The sequence below is a fragment of the Lichenostomus cassidix genome, chromosome 1, assembly GCF_008360975.1.
Source record: "Lichenostomus cassidix isolate B80296 chromosome 1, HeHo_3.0, whole genome shotgun sequence".
Taxonomy (NCBI): Eukaryota; Metazoa; Chordata; class Aves; order Passeriformes; family Meliphagidae; genus Lichenostomus; species Lichenostomus cassidix.
In genome coordinates this window covers 79,538,712-79,547,360 of record NC_139479.1, presented here as the reverse complement: position 1 = coordinate 79,547,360, position 8,649 = coordinate 79,538,712, and the positions used below count along the sequence as shown (strand labels likewise).

General features: G+C 40.2%; 1 long non-coding RNA gene across 1 annotated transcript; it reads right to left on the bottom strand.

Annotated features, from left to right (window-relative positions):
• Positions 1 to 4,705: 4,705 nt before the first annotated feature.
• On the bottom strand, positions 4,706 to 5,797 carry LOC146444998 (uncharacterized). The gene is made up of 2 exons (XR_014851029.1): positions 5,707 to 5,797; positions 4,706 to 4,901 (listed from the first exon to the last, which is right to left on the bottom strand). It is a non-coding gene; the product is annotated as an uncharacterized LOC146444998 (long non-coding RNA).
• Positions 5,798 to 8,649: the final 2,852 nt, after the last annotated feature.

Below are 8,649 nucleotides of genomic sequence, written 5' to 3'. Positions count from 1 at the left end.
TTAGATAATCAGAGTTAAGAAAGACTCCCCTTAATGTTTGCATTTATCCTGCACTGTAAAATTTGCAGTCAGTGCTATTGATGAAAATAGACTCATGGCGGCTGTGATACTATCCTGAGTGAACACAAAATATTGGAGCCAAACAGGAAAGCAGGCAAGAGGTACAAGAAACCTCCTTGTGCCTTTCTCTACCCAGTATCTTAGGTTTTACCAGCTCTAAATCTTAGTGGGTGTTCATTTTGAACCTAAATTTGACAGATTTTTAACATGCCACAGGCTAAATAGTTTGAAATGGCACTTTATCGTCTGGCTGTGTTTTTAAGCTCAAGTACGGTGGTTGCCACGCTTCATGCTGAAGTCAAGGCTGCCAGCAAATGTGAGTGTGATCTCAGCACACCTGCCAGATCAGATCTCTCAGGTTACTTTACACAAAACGACACTCAGATTTTGAATCCTAAATAGCTCAAAGCAGGAGACCTTCTGGAACCTGAGCTAGGATGCAGAAGTCCAAGGCCTGCAGCATCACAGCTTTAGGCACTTGGCTGTAGGAGGGAAAATCAGGGCTGTGGGTGCTCAGCTGAAATAACATGTCAGTAGCCAGCCTGTTTCTTGGACTCCTGCTCCACATGCCCTCCTGCTCCTACTCCACAGAAATGAGGAGTTCTAGGTGTTTTTACAAGAAGGTGGCATTTAGCCCTGTGCCTGGCCTCCTCTGGCAATGTTTTGTGGCCAAGCATCAGTGACAGCAGCTTCTTATTGATATTCAAGTAATGTCTTGAATGTTCAGGATGTCACATTTGCACACATCCCATATATTTTATACTTATCAAAATTAACCCCTTCTCCATGAATGATTAAAAGAATCACTAAGAGTAGAAGTGAAAATAACTAAACAATGTTTTTGATAGTCATTAATTCATATGGATGGCATAAATAAACCAATAACATGGCAAAAACAAATATGATAACAATAAATTGATCTTTGTTGTAGTTTGTGCAAAGAGTAAGTACTCATTTGATCTCAACACTAGTGCTGTACCACATGCAACTATTTATAGCCTCATTTATTTTGTGCAATATATAGTGCAGAGATGATGAGCTCTTTACCAAGGTCAAGGAATAAGCAGGGAAGGAAGTTCCATGTAGGGCCAGACATCTTGACACCTGTATGTGAGAACTTGTGACTTCCCTATGATGTGGTCAGTGCCTCTGTGAAGTGAATTAAGAGTGAGATTTTTCAAGCCTCCATAAGACATTAGTTGCAATTAAAACTGTGCCTTCCAGTTCCTTTTGTCGACTTAGGAAACCTAAGGCATTTTATTTTTATTGGCATTGCAGTATCTCCAGCTATAGACTGAGGGCAACTAGTGAAAAAACAAAATGCAAAACAAACTAGCAAAACCAAAGCAAACAAACAAACAAACAAAAAAAAAACCAGACAGTTCCTGCTTCTCGCAGCAGCACAGAGCTAATCCCTGCAGTGGGCATTTGTAACAGCCAAAGCAATGAGGGCTTCCACATGTTTTAAAACTATTTCACAACCTTTACTGATTTCTAATGAGGCTGAATTAGCACCTTGTTTATTTTCTAGGGGCTACGTTTTAGCATCAAGGTTGTTGGAGAGCTGGGGAGAATGAAATCATGTAGCTGTGTGCAGAGAAAGAGCAGCCTCTGAAACTGCTCACGCTTGGCTGGAGTTCACAGAGCATAAGCCAATTTCTGCGCCCACAGAGCAGCTCATTTCTTGGCAGCTGAATCGGAATAAAGCTCCAAGGCTACAGCGGCCCACAGCCTGCTGTGACTCGGTGACCACAGAGCCTAATTTGTGCTGGATAAAGCCCTAAAGAGATTAACTGACTCATAACATATGCTACTTTACCTTCTACAAATGAACCTCAAATACAGTGCCATGTTTCTGATCCCTCTCTAAATTTTGCAAATACCCCACCACTTAGTCACAGATATAGGGGAATCTGAAGAAGAAAAAAAAAAGTTATCATTCATACATTTTTTACAAACACTTCAAAAGACTATATGCTTTCTCTGCCAGGAATGTGGCATTTCACATTAAGGAATCTATAAAAAATGCATACTTTCATTTTAGGAAACCTCTGAGCAGCAGCAGTGCAGGTGTCTTACCTGCGGCACAGCCACGCAGGAGAGGCAGCTACATGCAGCGTTGAGTTTAGCAAGGGATGCCATATATAAGTCTGCAAAAGTCACTGAATCTCTTCAGTGTCCCCAGGACCATAAAGAGCTCCTTGGAGATGGTCAGCATCTTCAAAGACAGACCATCAGGAGCAGGAGTGCCAGCCAACAGAGTCTGGGTGTTTCTAAACCAGACTGGTTTGCACTTGGAGCAGATACACTCTCTGGTCCAGCAGTTCCTGACTCCACACCATGGAGCTGGTCAGGATGAGTTATTCTTCCCTGGTAGCCCACACACAAGAGTATTGCACTGGGGACAAGGTGCTGTTCTTCGCCCAGATGTCATTTCAACATGGAATTTAAATGAGGGTCCAGGGACATGCAGTACATATAGCATACAAGACTGGGAGGCTCAATTCATTTCCATGTCATGAAATTCTATCTTCCCTAAGGATTCAGATGAAGGCAGCCAGGATGGTCACATGTGCAGGTCATCTTTCACTAAAGCAATGATCTGACATCATTGGTCTAACTTTTCATAAATCCTTTTGAAAACCCAACCCCACTGAAGTGAAAGGCATTTATTATCCGTGATTTCAAATACAGCTAACTTCATTAAATTCAAGGTATCCATCCCATTGAAATAACAACAAATATCAGCTCAAACAGTCATTTTAATGAGCTAATAAATACTGGATCCAATATATGGTGTTGCTGATTAACAGCTCTGCATTTTTAGCCTGCTTTATTGTCTTGTCTTAAAGCCAAATATATTTGCAGGCTTTAGGAGCAGTGTCCAGAGGAGGGTTAAATAGGAATGAATCTGTATTAAATGGCATCTTAGAAAGGTTTTTTGCTCTTGTAAGATAGTTCAGACCACATACACTAAAAGCTCTATGTGTCTGCTCAAAACTGAAAACTTCATGGTTTTAAAGTTAACACTTAGGATTCTTCCTGGTGTCTTTTTTTCCTGAGATTTTCCGGAGGCCCTTAAAAATCACATCATCCAAATCCAAGTGAGAACTGAAAACCTAACACATTTAGTGCCTTTTAAAAAGCATAGTCTTACACTGCTGTTCTCAGCAGATATATGTCAAGAAATTGAATTATTGCCTTTTACCTTCTAGGCATTCGCTCCAAAGACCGAGCAAAGCGTGTCAGCTTCCATGATGCAATTGCACTTGCTTTGGGATTGTGATCATGGTCAGTGGCTGTGGGTGAGCTGATGAGCAGGAACTCGTGCTGAAGTAGATCAGTTGCCAGCTATTGTGTGAATACAGTCTAAAGTCCAGCTTAATGCAGTTCCCAGTATTGATGGATTTAGGGGGGCAAACTCGACACTGTATTCTACCGGTGTGCCTCCAGGATGATCCAAAGCCACAATTAATGTTCTGTCGTAGATCAAACTTGTTTTCAGCTCAACCACACAACCAGTCTGCACAGGCTTCACATTTTTACACTAACAAAACTGTTTGGTTTTTATGTCTGGAATCTGCTTGATTTTTATATTTATTTATCTCCGAAAATGCATGGTGGACTGGGCAGGATGAAGTCCTTACCGTAACTGATTAACTGGGGATCTTCTTCCTCTCCCTTTTCTTTCCAAACTTCTCCTGCCAATGAAGCTAGATCTTGGAGCCACCAGAAAAACAAAGCTCAGAAGATGTCAAGCTGGTAAGATGCATAAAACTGAATTATATATGCAAGTGAAACAAGCTCAGGAGTTTCTCACCCCCAGGCTCAGCCTCCACAAGGCTGTGCTCCTCAAACTGTTACATGCATGTATTAAGTCTAGGCCCAAGTGAAGGAGTCAATTCCTCGAAGACCCTAAAATTGGCACAGGCTCATTGGACTCAGTAGAGCTATGCAGCCAAGGATGCTTATTTAGCTCAAGGTGGAATGATATGATTTAAATCTAGGAGGGTCCGAGTGTTATAACCTCTCCAGTAAAAACATGAGGAAAAGAAAAAGGGGGGAGGAGAGAAAAGGAAGGAAGGAAGGATAGAAGGAAGGAAAGGAAAGGAAAGGAAAGGAAAGGAAAGGAAAGGAAAGGAAAGGAAAGGAAAGGAAAGGAAAGGAAAGGAAAGGAAAGGAAAGGAAAGGAAAGGAAAGGAAAGGAAAGGAAAGGAAAGGAGAGGAGAAAGAAAGAAAGAGAGAGAGAGAGAGAAAGAAAGAAAGAAAAAGAAAGAAAGAAAGGAAAGGAAAGAAAGAAAGAAAAAGAAAGAAAGAAAGAAAGAAAGAAAGAAAGAAAGAAAGAAAGAGAGAGAGAAAGAAAGAAAGAAAGAAAGAAAGAAAGAAAGAAAGAAAGAAAGAAAGAAAGAAAGAAAGAAAGAAAGAAAAGAAAGAAAGAAGGGAAGAAAGAAAGAAAGAAAGAAGGGAAGAAGGGAAGAAAGAAAGAAAGAAAGAAAGAAAGAAAGAAAGAAAGAAAGAAAGAAAGAAAGAAAGAAAGAAAGAAAGATTGTAACTATGATTGTCAGCAAGAAGACTAGAAGCAGCTGTCTCTGGCAGATGTGTTTAATTTGATCAGAAATCTGTGGATATTTGGAAATAAACCACATTTGCTATGTATATAACTACAAGCTTTCATTTGTTTGGAGGCAATCAGGGATTTATGCTCAAGAACTTTTCTCAGTCAGGTTTTGTTCAGAAAGCACCATTTTCCTGTGGTACTGGGAGCAAGGATACCACATGGAGCACAGGCAATCCACATCGTGGGCAGGGCTCCTGATTTCACAGCTTGTGGTCACACAGTCCTGGAGGTAAATGAAGATGTTTTCAGAATGTGCCTTTCTCCAGGAACCTAAAAGCTTTCATTAACCAGGCAGAAGAAGTGGAGATGGCCTTGTGCTTTGGAAGTGGTAGTTGTTGAACCATGGAACCTGACAGCCATTCCCACTGATTACTCCTCGGAGCTCCTGCACACAGCATTTCCCAAGGGGGTCTTTGCCATCTGCCATAAACTCACAGGGGATGCCAATCAGGCCAGGGACTCAGAGCCCATCCTGTGTCCTCCTTAATCAGAATGCTGAAAGGCTGTAATTTTTGCCTTACTAACTCTGTCATATTTCCTCTCTATTTGATTGATTTATTTTCTTTTCAGCTCTTCCCTCTGTTCCCTATGTAAATGCTTTTTTTTTCATATAGCACATATGCACTCTAGCATTTTAATTCCAGTATTTAAGGTTTTAAATAATATAGTACTGCTGCTGTCTACTTGCAGGACTGTCCATGGTCGCCTACTGTGTCACAGCTGCAAATATTAGTTGCAAGGAGAATGTAACATGATAGAATGCAATTACACATCTTGGACACTTGCCCAGATTGCCAGTACCTTCATTCCAAAAGGAAAAAAAAAAAGAAAGACTTTGGAAAATCTACACATTGGTGTGGACAGTACTTTTTGCTAGTCTTCAGCCTGCCTCAGGACTTTACTTTTCAAGTCTCAAGGTTGCTTCCAGAATGTTCAAGGTCAGGGCTCTGAGCAATGTGATGTAGCTGGAGATGTCCCTGCTCACTGCAGGGGGTCACACTAAATGACTTATAGAGGCCACTCCCAACCTGACCATCCAATGACCATGATTCTGTGCTCCTGCTGGTCCCAGCCTCCCTGGCAGGAGGCTGTGTGCACTTTGCAGAACTGCTGTATGCCATGGATGCAGCATGTCTGCATTGTCTGTGAGGTGTCACAGTGAGACACAGAAACAACTGCAAATCTCTGTGATGATAAGGGGGGGAAAATGGCCCAGTGACCTTCTCACAATAGGAAAAATAAAGTGCTAATAAAAATTTTTTTGTACTACGGTAATGGAAGGTGTTTGCTTTCCAAAACAGAACACTTCACTGATTAGGTCCACTTCTGTATTAGAGTATATCTCTATCAGAATACAGGGAACAGGCAACCAGGCACAGGGCAAGGCAATCATCTTTTATGCTGGTTTTGCCTTACAGGGGTAACTCAGCATAAAATTATGCCCTGAGATACCATAATGTGGAACTGCACTGTCAGGCTCCTGAAGATCACCTCAAGATAATATGAAACAGATTTTCAAAAAGAACTGAAAACATTCCCTCAACAAAAATCAGTCTTGTTTTTAAATTACTCAGCTGAAAGACTGCTTCCCCAAATGATTACACACACCACAGAACTGTGTTTCAATTAAAAAAGATCACAAGTTTGTTTCTCATTCCAGAAAATATGTGCATATAGGCCTGCTGTTTCTGTGTGTAGGCACCATGATAAATCCCCATGATAAATCCACAGATGAAAATAGCAGTTCAGAATTTGCTAAAACACTGTGGTACTATGGAACACTTTCAGAAGTGTGGATTTGTTTTTCACCTTTTTCCCAATAATAAATGTTAGGCTCAGCAGTAAGGACTTATAACACAGCCACAATAGTACAGTAAAGTGCAGGATTTATGACCCAGATCTGCAGAACATAAATTTTCCAAGGGCTGTAATTGTATAAAATGCTACATGAATCCAACAACGTGAAGAAATCTATTTCTAGGGCAAAATTTTTCCAGTTATCAGGGTCTCAGTATTTGGCTGGGAATTAAAATCACTACAGGACTGAGGTGCTCAACAGCTTGCTGGAACTGGGATATTTCTTTTGCTAACTAGACACAAATCCCTCTCAAACACTGGAGACCTCTCCCATTCCCTGAACTAATCACTTCTGGTGTGTCTCTGGTACCAGCATTGGTGTCAGCAGAAAAAGTAGACCAGTTTAGGGTAAGTAAAAATATTAGACCTCATGAAGACAAGCAGGGGTTCACAGAAGACAGTGACCTGCCTGGAGTGTTTTCATATCCTAATGGTTCTGACATATTTCCAAGTCTACCACAAGGTTTCACATCACCTTAATAGCTGCAAGTTGTCTCTTTCAAGCAGATAACTGTTTAGCTTGAAACAAGGTCATACTTTCAGATTAGCTTCAAGGAAATGACAACAATTCCTACTGAGTTCAGCTCAGTGGATGAAACTCTCCGTGAGTTGCTGTTCCTCCCTTTTCATGCACTGACTCTCTGCTGACTTCACAAGGAACAAGCAGATTTTACTGTTCTTCTCTCACCCCGGATCATTAGGGCCAGTTGTTGTGAATATTATTGTGCTAGTAAAATCCACTGGAAATAACCTCAGAGTCAATGGTTTCTCCACATCAGTTTTCCCAGGAAAATCCAATTACAGCTTTAAAAGTTCACCAGCTGTGTTCATAGAGTGCATGGAGATATTGTGGAGTATTTAAAAAAAAACCCTCACCACAAGCATCATGCTATCATCAGTAATTTGGTGTAGTTGGGGAGTAACCTCTATTTTAAAAACTGATTTAGGTATCTGGAAAGAGGTGCTTCAGGTCACCACTCTGTAACACCTCTTGGCTCTTGCATGGGCTTCTCTAAGACAGACTGGAGCCAAACACCTCAAGAAAGCCAGAGATGGTTGTGGTCATTCTCAATGATGTATAAACAATTTTAAAGGAAAAACCAAAGTAAACCTTTAGAAAAAGTGGTCGCAAGCCATGCATTCAGCTTCCATCCTGTGTTTTCAGCTCTTTGTTTTCTCAAAGCAGTGAGTGCAGGATTGTCCCACCTCACAGAAAGGTCTTGACAATAAATTCATTAAAGTGTAAGATTTGGAAAAATTGGCACAATAGAAACCACTTCATATTCACATGCATGACTTAAAGTTTGTAGACAAACATAAAATAACAACTCCAAAATAACTATTCTTTAAAATGATTGTTTTTTTTTCTATACCAATTTCATAGTTTTCTGAAGCCCAGTTCATGAGATTTAGAAGTGATTGCTCTGTGGTTTGAAGCAATCTTCAGATATCTCCTGCCAGTTCTTTACACCTGACAAACCTCTAGTGGAATCTTACCGCTGAACTTTCAAAGGAAATTAAAATCTGCTTTTGTGTTCTTTCCTTTTTTTTTTTTTAAATAATTTTATTCTACCATTTGTCGTTTGCACATTTCTGCTTCTAAAAAGGCCTATTTGGTACTTTCCCCTTAGAAGCTGTGCTTTTTTTTTCCTTCATAGATACTATTTGCAAAGCTTATATTTGTCACTCTAACAAAGCAGAGCTGAATGAGCTATTTAGCCATATAATAAATGAATGAAGCAAGACGACCAATTGAATTGGTGCTATTATTTCAACAAAATCCTTTCAGCAATTGTCTTTCTCTTCATAGAGACCTTCATGGCATTATTTCACTAAATGACACCATGAATGTAATTACTTTGATTCAGAGTGCTGGAATCACACAGGTAACAAATTACACTGCCCCCTGATGAATAATAATTCAATTATTCAGTGGCCTTATAACAGTTTGAAATAGCCTATTCTCATTTCACAAACATCATATTTACTGCTGGAAATAAACCCTTTCTCCAAAATGAAATATTAGATCTATATATCTTAGCACATGTAAGCTCCCAAATGGATCACTGCATAACCACATATCCTTGGTGGTTTTAATAATAAAGGGTCTGCAG